The sequence below is a fragment of the Camellia sinensis genome, chromosome 9 (assembly GCF_055761805.1).
Source record: "Camellia sinensis isolate YWXY chromosome 9, ASM5576180v1, whole genome shotgun sequence".
In the NCBI taxonomy this organism is placed as follows: Eukaryota; Viridiplantae; Streptophyta; class Magnoliopsida; order Ericales; family Theaceae; genus Camellia; species Camellia sinensis.
This window is the reverse complement of record NC_138969.1, coordinates 21,706,381-21,721,114: the sequence shown is the minus strand read 5'-3', so window position 1 is coordinate 21,721,114 and position 14,734 is coordinate 21,706,381.

Sequence of the window (14,734 nt, the reverse complement as noted above, 5' to 3'; positions counted from 1 at the left end):
ACTTAAGACCATTCTTAATATAGCTACTATGATGTTTTTGTTGATGATTTCAGTGGCTTAACCTGGTTGTTTCCTTTAAACTACAAGAGTGAGGTTTATACTAAATTTTTGGAATTCAAGGTGTTTGTTGTAAAACAATTCTCTACTTCTCTTAAGAATTTCCGATCCGATGGTGGTGGTGAATATTCTAATCATAAATTTCAGCAATTTTTCACAAAATGTGGTCTTGTTCATCAGTTTTCTTGCCCTCATACTCCATCCCAAAATGGATTGGCTGAAAGAAAACATAGACATATCATTGAAACAACTATAACTTTCCTGCATCACTTCTCTTTGCCTCTCAAGTTTTGGTTTGAGGCTATCTCTACTGCTGCATATCTCATTAATAGATTGCCTAGGTCTCAATCTCCTTGTCTTAGTCCTTTTCAGATTTTGTTTGGTACCTAACCTGACTATTCTTTTCTTAGAGTTTTTGGATGTTGTTGTTATCCCTGGCTTCACCCAAATACTAACCACAAACTTGAGCCTCGGTTTCTTCCTTGTGTGTTAATTGGTTATCATTCCTCCATGATGGGGTATAGATGCTTGGATCCTGCTACTGGCAGAGTTTATATATCTAGGCATGTGATTTTTCATGAAACTCACTTTCCCTTTGCTCAAGTCTCCTCTTCCGACTTCTCTTCTCCCTCTTCGTCTACACTTCAGTCTTTCTTTTGGCCTTCTCCAACTGTTGCTTCTAATCCTTTATCTTATTTCTCTCCTTCTTCTGATTCGTCTTTTGCTTCCATTTTACCTGTCTCCTCTACACTGTCTTCTTTTCCTTCTTCTTCATCTTCATCTCCTTCTTTGTCTGCTCATCCAAGTATTCAATCAACTATACTTATTCTTCCTCATCCTCCTATTTCTTCCTCTAGTACTCATTCTATGGTTACCGGGTCCAAGGCTACTTCTTCTCTATGTTTCTCAACTTCTATTTCTCCATCTCTCTTTGAACCTACTTCTTATAAAGAAGCTCTCCAGTCTCCTCATTGGTTGGTAGCTATGCAAACAGAATTTCTAGCTTTACAAAAGCAGCATACTTGGACTCTTGTTCCTCCTTCTACAACTAACCACGTTATTGGATGTAAATGGGTTTTTAGGATCAAGAAACACTCTGATGGTACCATTGCTAGGTACAAGGCCAGATTGATAGCCAAAGATTACTTGCAAGAAGAAGGTGTGGATTTTCATGATACTTTTTCTCCAGTTGCTAAACAGCCTATTGTCAGGATTTTATTTTGTTTGACTCTTCATTTTAACTAGCCTATTAGGCAGTTAGGTATCTCAAATGCCTTCTTGTATGGTACTCTTGATGAAGATGTCTTTATGCACTAGCTACCTGGTTTTGTCTGTTCTACTCAACCTTCCTTTGTTTACAAATTGGACAAATCTCTCTATGGACTTAAACAAGCTCCTAGGGCTTGGTACACTACTTTTGCTTCCTACCTTCTTTCTATAGGTTTTGTTCATAGTCAATGTGATCATTCTTTGTTCATTCAGAAAACTTCTTCTACCATTACTTATCTTCTTGTCTATGTTGATGACATTTTACTCACTGGCAACTCTTCTTCTCATATTCAATCTCTCATTTCTCATATGAATTCAGTATTTGCTCTCAAGGATCTTGGCTTGGTTAATTACTTTCTGGGTATTGCTATTCACCACACTTCTACTGGTCTGTTTTTGACCCAACATAAGTATGCCTCTGATATTTTCATCAAGGCAGGTCTTGCACAATATAAGCCTTACTCATCCTCTTTGTCTCTCAAACCTCCTTCTTTTTCTTCTGGTTTTTCTTTGCCATTTCATAATCCCTCTCTCTATAGAAGTATTGTGGGAGCTCTTCAATATCTTACTCGTACCTGACCTGACCTTTCCATTGCTGTTAACATTGCCTGTCAACATATGCACATACCTATTGTGGCTGATTTTGCAGTAGTCAAATGGATCCTTAGGTATCTTAAAGGAACTCTACACTATGGTCTTAATTTTAGTCCTAGTTCTTTTGATATGCAATCTTCTCTAATGTAGACTGGGCTGTGATCACTCTGCTCGCAGATCTATTTCTGGATTTTGTGTTTTTCTGGGGTCCAATCTTATTTCTTAGCAAGCCAAGAAACAACCTACTATTGCTAGGTCTTCAACGGAGGCAGAATACAGATCATTAGCTCAAGCTACAGCTGAAGCGGCCTGGGTTCAAATGCTTTTGGATGAGATGTTCTTCTCCTATTTCACTATTCCTACTCTAATAACCCTCGACACTGTTTACCAAATAACCACTGATTACCGTTAAACTGAACTGATTATGACTGATAACTGAACAAATTTAAATATTGAACTGATTGACTGAAAACTGGAATTGACTTGACGAAGTATATCTGTTTAGTTGTAATTCTATCTGTTGATTGTTTATTTGATCTGTTCGTATTTTAGTGTTTAAACTGCTAAATGAAGGCCTTATCAGCGGCCGAATCGGAAACCGATTAGTGTTTTGTGATTAACGTAATTTATGTGATTTTATGGTATAGTTATTCAAAAATTGATTTGGAATGATTAAATTAGATTAAAGTAAGTTAAATTGCATAGTTTGACTTAACTACAACTTTGCCCTTGAGTGGGCCACTACACCAAAACTTGTTTTAGGCTTGACCTTGTATACACATTGAATCAAAACATTTCATCAGTCTATTCTCCTTGTTCAACCGGCCATAGAGAGAGGGGAAGTGAGAGAATTGAGTTCACTTGTAGAATTGCTTGAAGAATTGAAGATTGATTTCATATTTGAGCTCCTAAACCTTGAATACAAGACTAAGGTAGGAAACTCATCTTCTTATCGTTGTCATTGAGCTAGTTCTTCCATGATTCATGCTTCATTGTAGAACTAAGTCATGATTTGGTTAAAAAATGTTGAATTATAGCTTAATTCATGCATGCATGTTGGCATTGTTGGATTTTAAGTTGTTTTCATGGCAAATTGTCACATGCATGTCCATGTTTTGAGAGCAGACCATGTTTTCATCTTATTTTGAAAAGAATGAGCTCTCTAGAGCATGTTTTGTAGCTTTGAAATTGGTTTGAATTCATGCATGTCATGTTTGAAATATTGATCATGAAATTGGTTTGAAATTGGGTTGGTTTAAACTACCCTTGGGCCTTGATTTCTCAAATTAAGCTTTGAATCATGTCATTCTATATGTTTACAAGTGTTTTCTAGAAATTCAGCCCAAGAGGATCGGTTTTGATGCATTTAAACTTGGTTTTTGGCTTAAAGGTGCAATCTGGGTTTTCCAGATTTTGCACTCCCGCTGGAGCGGGGAAAGTGGTGCTCGAGCGGGGAATTCGAACATCCAGTACCTTGCACTGTTTTACAGTCCGCTCGAGCGGAGGATTGGACGCTTGAGCAGAGGCATGTGTCTCACGCTCGAGCAAGCGTCGAGCGTTCGTCGAGCGGAGATTTCACCCATACAGTACTTTTACAGTACGCTCGAGCAGGGGATTTGACGCTTGAGCGTATACCTTTGTTGCATGTCCGCTCGAGCGGGGAAACCTGAGCTCGAGCGGGACTCTGTTTTTCTGAAAATTCTGAAACTATTTTCTGATCACATCTTTGCATCCTCATCCCATCCTAGGCATTCTTAGGCCTAGTTTAAGATATCTTGTTGAGGATATAGATGTAGAACACACCGAGGCAATTAGGGATTAAGTTATTAATTTCCCAACTGTGTAGCTTAGTGTGTTTAATCTATAACTGTGTAGGGTTGGCGACTGGGGACGCGCTCTAGCTTTATTGTAGCCCAGAACTCTGCGAGTAAGAACTGTGTAAAGATATGTTCAAAATGATTATCTTCTGAGCAATTGAACTGTACTGCTTTCTGAACTGTTACTGTTAATTGAATGAATGTATGTCCTATATTCTGAACTATATTGTGGCATCCTTAGCAACTACTGTTTACTGTTACTGTTACAGAGATCTCTGTCGGTTCCCTCGTTGGAACCACTACTGTTTACTGACTAATGGCCATCATTTACTGTTCGGTCTTTTAAGACCTACTGTTTACTGTACTGCTATGCTAAGGGATGTACCACATATGACTGAATGACTGATATACTGAAACAATGAACTGTTTTCATTACTGTAAGGACATTCATTCTTAACTCCTTTACGCACTGTGTTATTCACTGGGCTTTAGCTCACTGCTCATATATATATGTAGGTGTACAGACACCAGAACGCGGCTAGAAGCGTCGGGGTAAACTCCAGTTTTGTCAAGCCAACTACTGTGCCTCACTGCGAGGTTCCGAGCCTGCCATGCTATGGCTTAGGGGTCTTTTTCCGCTTTCTGTCTCTGTACCTATTTTGTGAACTGTATAGACTGATAGCACTGTTCTGTACTGTTATATAAGGGATTGAGTCCTTGTTCTGAATGATCGTATATATTGTGTATACTTTTCTGTACTGAATGTATATATGTATGAAAAGTCTTTTTGCATACAGACTGACACAGCTCATTGGACATTGTTTATTTACTGTTTTGGCTTCTGCCAGCCCTGTACTCTGTTTTACTGTATTACTGTTAAGCAGGCCTTCGGTAATCTCGGATTACTGGCCGGTTACGGTGCTAAACCCATAGGGCCGGGTTTGGGTCGTGACAGAGTGGTATCAGAGCGTTACTTACCATGAGTTATACCGCATACATGTGTCCAAATGAGCTATAGGATGTCCTAGAAAAGTGCTTAGGGCATTGCACGAACATGTTAAAGTGTGTGCTTATGAAATGATTGAATATATGCTAATATGTTAATCTGTTTAAACAAATGACTGCCTATGTTGATAACTGTCATAACTGCTTATAGTGAAATGGATAATGCAAGAACTACAAATAAAACTGAATCCTCATCCTCTGAGGCCAGAATGGCCGGACTGGAATAGATGATGGAACTGATAATTGAAAGATTAGACCAGCAACAGAATCAACAGCCCCCACCTCCTCCTCCGGCTGTACCGGAACAGAATGTGAATGTAAATGATGGGGATATAATTGCTCTGACCCAGAAGTTCAGCAAAATGAAACCGCCATCCTTCCAGGGAGGCCTTGAACTGTTAAAAGCTGAAGCATGGGTTCTTGAGACTGAAAAATTATTTGAGGTCTTTCCATGCTCTGAAGCACATAAAGTATTGCTAGCCACCTTTACACTACAAGAAGAGGCCAGAAGGTGGTGGATGTTAGTCTGCGACACCAACACCATTATGACTTGGGCTCAGTTCAAAGGAGCCTTCTTTGAAAAGTACTTCCCTCAGTGTGTTAGGGATAGAAAAGTAATTGAATTTGAACAGCTGAAATAGGGCACAATGTCCGTTGCTGAATATGAAACAAAGTTCACCGAGCTTGCGAGATATGCATCGCATATGGTGGACACTGATTACAAGAAGGCCAGAAAGTTCAAAGGCGGCCTTAATGTTGCAATTCTTGGCAGAATAAATGTTTTCAAATTACCGAATTATGTGAATGTCCTTAATCGAGCTTTGATGGCTGAGTCAAACATCGAAGCACTGAAAACTGAAACACCAGCATCTGAATGGCGTGGTAAGAGACCGGGTTTCAAGTTTAAGAAAGGCAAGAACAACCCATTGAACAAAAAGCAAAACACAAGGTCAACGACTACTTCTAGTCAAGGGAACCGTTCAATACCACCCTGTTCTGAATGTGGTAGGAACCATAAGGGAGTTTGTTAAAAAATATCTAGAGCTTGTTACAGGTGTGGCAAGATGGGCCACATGGTTAAAGAATGACCCTCTGCTCCACAGGCTAGTAGTAAAGCTACGCCAAGCGTGGCAGTATCGACTGTTGCACCAAAACCGAATCCCAAAGCTACCGGGAAAGAGCCTATGAGGCAGGGCCGAGTGTTTGCCCTAGTACCGGGAGATGTACAAAATACAGAGACCGTTGTGTCAGGTATCCTCTCTATTTGTACTCAAAATGCATATGTACTGATTGATTCAGGGTCCACGCATTCATATGTGTCGCATGCTTTTTCGCAAAAATTGAATAGACCCTTAGAACTTATGAACTATCTGTTAGCTGTATCTTCACCCGTTGGGGGATCTATGACCTGTGCATATATGTATCCTGCTTGTGAAATTATTATTGGAGATGCACATCTATTTATTGATTTACTGCCACTGAACATTGATCATTTTGACGTAATATTGGGGATGGATTGGTTAATGAAATATCATGCCACCATAGACTGTGTAACGAAACAAGTAGTTTTCCATCCACCTGGTCTGCCTGAATTTGTGTTTAATGGGGTTGGAGTAGTACCTCCTCCGTATTTGATTTTATCTGTGAAAGCTGTTAAATTGATTAGAAAAGGGATGTAAAGGATATCTGTGTTCTGTATTGACTGTATCTACTGATGGTAGTGCTAATGTGAACAGTATTCCTATAGTCAGAGAATTCCCAGATGTTTTTCCAGACAATTTGCCAGGGGATTTGATTGACAGAGAGATTGAATTTACCGTTGATGTGATTCCGGGAACGCAGCCGGTATCTAAAGCTCCTTACCGAATGGCTCTAACTGAACTGAAGGAATTGAAAGTGCAATTACAGGAACTGTTAGATAAGAAGTTCACCAGGCCTAGCACTTCGCCATGGGGTGCTCCTGTTTTATTTGTGAAGAAGAAAGACGGCTCACTGAGACTATGTATTGACTACCGTGAACTAAACAAGGTAACTGTGAAAAATAAATACCCATTGCCACGTATTGATGACTTATTTGATCAGTTACAGGGTGCTCAAGTGTTTTCTAAGATTGATCTCAGATCAGGATACCATAAGTTGAAAGTTAAACCAGAAGACATTGATAAAATTGCTTTTCGAACGAGGTATGGACATTACGAATTTTTAGTTATGCCTTTCGGAGTTACCAATGCACCTGCTGCATTTATGGACCTCATGAACAGAATCTTTAAACCATACCTTGATGACTTTATTGTAGTATTCATTGATGACATACTGATTTACTCCAAAAGTATAGAAGAACATGAACATCATCTGAGACTTGCCCTACAAACCCTAAGAGAACATAAACTTTATGCTAAACTGTCTAAATGTGAATTTTGGCTTGATTATGTTATGTTTTTGGAGCATGTTGTTAGCGAAGATGGAATTTCCGTTGATCTATAGAAAATTGAAGCGGTAGTGAACTGGCCTAGACTAACAAACGTGACAGAAGTCCGAAGCTTTTTGGGACTAGCCGGGTATTACAGAAGATTTGTCAAAGATTTCTCTAAAATTGCCTTACCATTGACTCAGTTAACTCATAAAGGGATATCATTTGACTGCACTGACCAAAGGGAATCAGCATTCCAAGAGTTGAAAACTCGACTTGTAACTGCACTGATTCTTACCCTACCTTCAGGTACGGATGGTTTTACTATATTTAGTGATGCTTCTCATAAGGGTTTGGGATGTGTTTTAATGCAGAATGGGAGAGTTATTGCTTATGCTTCCCGACAACTGAGACCGCATGAAAAGAACTACCCGACCCATGATCTGAAACTTGCTGCAGTAGTATTTGCACTGAAAATCTGGCGTCACTATTTATATGGGGCGACATGTGAAGTATACACTGACCACAAGAGTTTGAAATATTTCTTCACACAGAAAGAACTGAATATGAGACAGCGGAGATGGCTAGAACTGATTAAAGATTATGACCTACAGATATTGTACCATTCGGGAAAAGCCAATACCGTTGCCGATGCATTGAGCCAGAAATCGATTGGAAACTTAGCATGTTTGCTTACCGGACAGAAAGAGTTGCTTTGTGACCTTGAAAAATCTGAAATTGAAATTGTTTTGCGAGAACAAGGTGGAACCTTAGCTGCTATTTCTGCTCAACCGACACTGATTGAAGAGATTAAAGAGAAGCAGCAACTGGATGACTTCTTGAAGAAGATCATCGAAGAAAGGGAAACTAAACCGAGACAAGGTTTCAAGATTGAAAACAATGTAATAAAATTTCAAGAAAGACTGTGTGTACCGAATGATACCGAACTGAAAAGAAGAGTTTTGCAAGAGGGCCATAACTCAAAATTTTCTATCCATCCGGGGAATACGAAAATGTACCAAGATCTAAAACTGAATTTCTAGTGGCCGGGAATGAAGAAAGAAATTGCCGATTTTGTATCAAAATGTCTTCATTGCCAACAAGTCAAAGCCGAACATCAACGATCCGCAGGCTTATTACAGCCCTTACCGATACCGGAGTGGAAATGGGAACATATGACCATGGATTTTATCGTTGGATTACCTCGCTCTAGTAAAGGTATGGACTCAATTTGGGTTATTGTTGATAGACTGACTAAATCTGCTCACTTGTTACCTGTTAAGACAATTTATAATGCGGACAAATTGGCTGTACTCTATATTGATGAAATTGTTAGACTACATGGAGTGCTTGTGTCCATTGTTTCTAACAGGGATTCGAAGTTTACATCGAGATTTTGGCAAAGCTTACAGACTGCATTGGGTACTGAATTAAGACTGAGTAGTGCCTATCATCCTCAGACAAATGGCCAGTCAGAAAGAACCATCCAGACTCTAGAGGATTTACTGAGAATGTGTGTCCTTGATTTTCAGGGAAACTGGGAAAGTCATTTGCCCTTAGCGGAATTCGCCTACAACAACAGCTATCATTCAAGTATTGGTATGGCGCCTTTCGAGGCATTGTATGGCAGAAAATGTAGATCTCCGATTTGCTGGGCAGAAGTTGGAGACGGGCCTTTGCTTGGGCCCGAGATTGTTTATGAAACCACTGAGAAAGTGAAACTGATACAACAAAGACTGAAAACTGCGCAGAGTAGACAGAAGAGTTATGCTGATGTTAGAAGACGAGACAGAGAGTATGAAGTGGGTGATCACGTTTTTGTGAAAGTGACACCGATGAAAGGCCAGACTCGTTTTGGAGTCAAAGGCAAGTTAGCGCCAAGATATGTCGGACCGTACGAGATTATCGAGAAAATCAATCCGGTGGCGTATCAAGTTGCGCTTCCTCCTGAAATGGGGCATATGCACAATGTCTTCCACATTTCTATGTTGAGAGACTATCTCCGGGATCCTTTCCATGTGATAGAGCCAACTTGTGTAGTGCTGAGTGATGACTATACTTATGAGGAACGGCCTATTCAGATTGTAAACAGACGGATCTAGAAGTTGAGAAACAAAGAGATCCCGCTAGTAAAAGTCGACTAGCAAAACCATGGTGGCGTGTATGCCACTTGGGAAAGGGAAGATGACATGGCTAAAAGATATCCTGAACTGTTTCCACTGAACCCTGTTTTCTTCCAGAATGAAGGTAACTCGAGTTTAGAGGACTAAACTCTTTTTAAGGAGGGGAAACTGTAATAACCCTCGTCACTGTTTACCGAATAACCACTGATTACCGTTAAACTGAACCGATTATGACTGATAATTGAACTGATTTAAATATTGAACTGATTGACTGAAAACTAGAACTGACTTGACAGAGTATATCTGTTTAGTTGTAATTCTATCTGTTGATTGTTTATTTGATCTGTTAGTATTTTAGTGTTTAAACTGCTAATTGAAGGCCTTATCAGCGGCCGAACCGGAAACCGATTAGTGTTTTGTGATTAACGTAATTTATGTGATTTTATGGTATAGTTATTCGAAAATTGATTTGGGATGATAAAATTAGATTAAAGTAAGTTAAATTGCATAGTTTGACTTAACAACAACTTTGCCCTTGAGTGGGCCACTACACCAAAACTTGTTTTAGGCTTGACCTTGTATACACATTGAATCAAAACATTTCATCAGTCCATTCTCCTTGTTCAACCGGCCATAGAGAGAGGGGAAGTGAGAGAATTGAGTTCACTTGTAGAATTGCTTGAAGAATTGAAGATTGATTTCATATTTGAGCTCCTAAACCTTGAATACAAGACTAAGGTAGGAAACTCATCTTCTTATCGTTGTCATTGAGCTAGTTCTTGCATGATTCATGCTTCATTGTAGAACTAAGTCATGATTTGATTCAAAAATGTTGAATTATAGCTTAATTCATGCATGCATGTTGGTATTGTTGGATTTTAAATTGTTTTTATGGCAAATTGTCACATGCATGTCCATGTTTTGAGAGTAGACCATGTTTTCATCTTGTTTTGAAAAGAATGAGCTCTCTAGAGCATGCTTTGAAGCTTTGAAATTGGTTTGAATTCATGCATGTCATGTTTGAAATATTGTTCATGAAATTGGTTTGAAATTGGGTTGGTTTAAACTACCCTTGGGCCTTGATTTCTCAAATTGAGCTTTGAATCATGTCATTCTATATGTTTACAAGTGTTTTCTGGAAATTCAGCCCAAGAGGATCGGTTTTGATGCATTTAAACTTGGTTTTTGGCTTGAAGGTGCAATCTGGGTTTTCCAAATTTTGCACTCCCGCTCGAGCGGGGAAAGTGGCGCTCGAGCGGGGAATTCGAGCATCCAGTACCTTGCACTGTTTTACAGTCCACTCGAGCGGAGGATTAGACGCTCGAGCGGAGGCATGTGTCTCACGCTCGAGCGGGCGTCGAGCGTCCGTCGAGCGGAGATTTCACCCATCCAGTACTTTTACAGTACGCTCGAGCGGGGGATTTGACGCTCGAGCGTGTGCCTTTGTTGCATGTCCGCTCGAGCGGGGAAACCTGAGCTCGAGCGGGACTCTGTTTTTCTGAAAATTCTGAAACTGTTTTCTGATCACATCTTTGCATCCTCATCCCATCCTAGGCATTCTTAGGCCTAGTTTAAGACATCTTGTTGAGGATATAGATATAGAACACACCGAGGCAATTAGGGATTAAGTTATTAATTTCCCAACTGTGTAGCTTAGTGTGTGTTCAATCTGTAACTGTGTAGGGTTGGCGACTGGGGACGCGCTCTAGCTTTACTGTAGCCCAGAACTCAGTGAGTAACAACTGTGTAAAGATATGTTCAAAATGATTATCTTTTGAACAATTGAACTGTACTGCTTTCTGAACTGTTACTGTTAATTGAATGAATGTATGTCCTATATTCTGAACTGTATTGTGGCATCCTTAGCAACTACTATTTACTGTTACTGTTACAGAGATCTCTGTCGGTTCCCTCATTGGAACCATTACTGTTTACTGACTAATGGCCATCATTTACTGTTCGGTCTTTTAAGACCTACTGTTTACTGTACTGCTATGCTAGGGGATGTACCACATATGACTGAATGATTGATTTACTGAAACAATGAACTGTTTTCATTACTGTAAGGACATTCATTCTTAACTCCTTTACGCACTGTGTTATTCACTGGGCTTTAGCTCACTGCTCATACATATATGTAGGTGTACCGACACCAATACGCGGCTAGAAGCGTCGGGGTAAACTCCAGTTTTGTCAAGCCAACTACTGTGCCTCACTGCGAGGTTCCGAGCCTGCCATGCTATGGCTTAGGGGTCTCTTTCCCCTTTCTGTCTCTGTACCTATTTTGTGAACTGTATAGACTGATAGCACTGTTCTGTACTGTTATATAAGCGATTGAGTCCCTATTCTGAATGATCGTATATATTGTGTATACTTTTCTGTACTGAATGTATATATGTAGGAAAAGTCTTTTTGCATACAGACTGACACAACTCATTGGACATTGTTTATTTACTGTTTTGGCTTCCGCCAGGCCCTGTACTCTGTTTTACTGTATTACTGTTAAGCAGGCCTTCGGTAATCTCGGATTACTGGCCGGTTACGGTGCTAAACCCATAGGGTCGGGTTTGGGTCGTGGCAGAGTGGTATCAGAGCGTTACTTACCACGAGTTATACCACACACACGTGTCCAAATGAGCTATAGGATGTCCTAGAAAAGTGCTTAGGGCATTCCATGAACATGTTAAAGTGTGTGCTTATGACATGATTGAATATATGCTAATATGTTAATCTGTTTAAACAAATGACTGCCTATGTTGATAACTGTCATAACTGCTTATAGTGAAATGGATAATGCAAGAACTGCAAATGAAACTCAATCCTCATCCTCTGAGGCCAGAATGGCCAGACTGGAATGGATGATGGAACTGATAACTGAAAGATTAGACCAGTAACAGAATCAACAGCCCCCACCTCCTCCTCCGGCTGTACCAGAATAGAATGTGAATGTAAATGGTGGGGATATAATTGCTCTGACCCAGAAGTTCAGCAAAATGAAACCGCCATCCTTCCAGGGAGGCATTGAACCGTTAAAAGCTGAAGCATGGGTTCTTGAGACTGAAAAATTATTTGAGGTCTTTCCGTGCTCTGAAGCACATAAAGTACTGCTAGCCACCTTTACACTACAAGAAGAGGCCAGAAGGTGGTGGATGTTAGTCCGCGACACCAACCCCGTTATGACTTGGGCTCAGTTCAAAGGAGCCTTCTTTGGAAAGTACTTCCCTCAGTGTGTTAGCGATAGAAAAGTAACTGAATTTGAACACCTGAAACAGGGCACAATGTCCGTTGCTGAATATGAAACAAAGTTCACCGAGCTTGCGAGATATGCATCGCATATAGTGGACACTGATTACAAGAAGGCCAGAAAGTTCGAAGGCGGCCTTAATGTTGCAATTCTTGATAGAATAAATGTTTTGAAATTACCGAATTATGTGAATGTCCTTGACCGAGCTTTGATGGCTGAGTTGAACATCGAAGCACTGAAAACTGAAACACCAGCATCTGAATGGCGTGGTAAGAGACAGGGTTTCAAGTTTAAGAAAGGCAAGAACCACCCGTTGAACAAAAAGCAAAACACAGCGTCAACGACTACTTCTAGTCAAGGGAACCGTTTAATACCACCCTGTTCTGAATGTGGTAGGAACCATAAGGGAGTTTGTTACAAAAATATCTAGGAAAATCTTCCAATATGTTTACATAATATATTTACCAATGAGATACTTGAAAAAATTTCCATGGAACAAAACCAACCTGATTGTAATATATTGCTATCCTTAAAATGTTTCAAAGTGCATAATCCAGTGGTGATTTTTTCTTTTTAAAAAATGAATTCCTTGTTGTCATCTTAAAAATACCAAATAATATTGTTGGTCAGTGGAATTGCTAGAAAGTGCTGACTTTGAATTTGTGATGATAACCAGGTGATGAAACTTGTGAGAGCCAGAAAAAAATATATATATCCGTTTATTGGGGTTAATCCAAACAAGGCCTATAATGGGTCCAGCCCAAATAAATATCACCCCCCATCTATATAAAAGGGGGCATCCCAAAAGGAAAGGCAGGTGCTCTCTCCCTACACTACACACAAACACTCTTGATTTCCTTAGCTTTATTCTTTCAATCAAAGGACTAACTTTAGCATTGGAGTGTCTCCGGTGGGCAACCCCAGTTGGGTGGCACCGATCATGCTCATCTTTGTAGACACACAGGGACAAAGTTCATCTCTTTGTTGGATCTCTATAACATCCATGTGAGAGGATATTTCATGGTCTCACAATTGGCGCCGTCTGTGGGAAACCTCTACAAGAATTCAACGAAGGAGATGACAACCAGTACACTCAAGATGCTCAAATATTCATTACACGTTACTAGAAACAAGACTCATGATTGATTCTATCCTTCTCCTCTTTGTTTAAATTTATTTTTGAATTCTATCTTGCTGCCTATATGCATGTACATATATATATATATATGTATACATTTATGCTTATAGATTTGGTCCACTATATATTGATGCTCATAGATTCGGTCCAAACATTTGTTTAATATCTATCTCGACATTCTGAGAAGAGTAGTCGGCACATATTATGTGGATATGCTTTTATATTTTCACTCTCTCTCTAAAAATGGGTTTCATACTTTTCTTGGTGACAACATCATTTCGGCATTATTAACGGAGTTTCTTAGCCAAATTCATACATGGACTATCTATTTATTTATTTATTATATGTTCCTCAAACCTATCTTGGCCAAAAAAGTTGATCTTCACTTTTTCTCTCTCTAGCTGAAATTGACATAAATAAGGTCGTGAGTTATTACAACAAGTAATTTAAATAAGGACATAAATTGACAATCTCTCTATATATATACATGTTTGGGGCAATCTATATATATACATAATTCAATTTTCGTGAACGGCTCATATTGATCCTGACCAAGATCTCGGCAGAATTGAAGAAGTTGCATGCATAAAGTATTGCCGACCAAGCTCTTGCAAAGTCACAGTAAATGAGATGGATCCAGGTGCTTTGGAGGTAGTTACTTGGCACATGACTCAAGCTTGGCTTTCCAATCAGTTTGGTTGACACTAGAATCACAAGTGTTCCAACAAAGGTTGTTCGGCAAACCAACAATGAAGTTGTTCAGCAGCTCTTCCATCCTTCTTGGCATCACTACGCTCACCCAAAAGATTTTTACTCGGCTAACATTATTCGGCTCATTGTTTACTCGGCAAGACTATTTGGCCACACGTCGCTTCACATTGGATATTCTCGGCAACATTATTCAGCTAACATTATTCGGCTCATTGATTACTCGGCAAGACTATTTGGCCACGTCGCACCACATTGGATTTTCTCGGCAACATTATTTGGCTAACATTGCTTGTCAACATTTGGCTCTATTAATAGCACTGGACATTCTCGGCACGAAACTACAATTATTAACTTGCCTACCTCTTC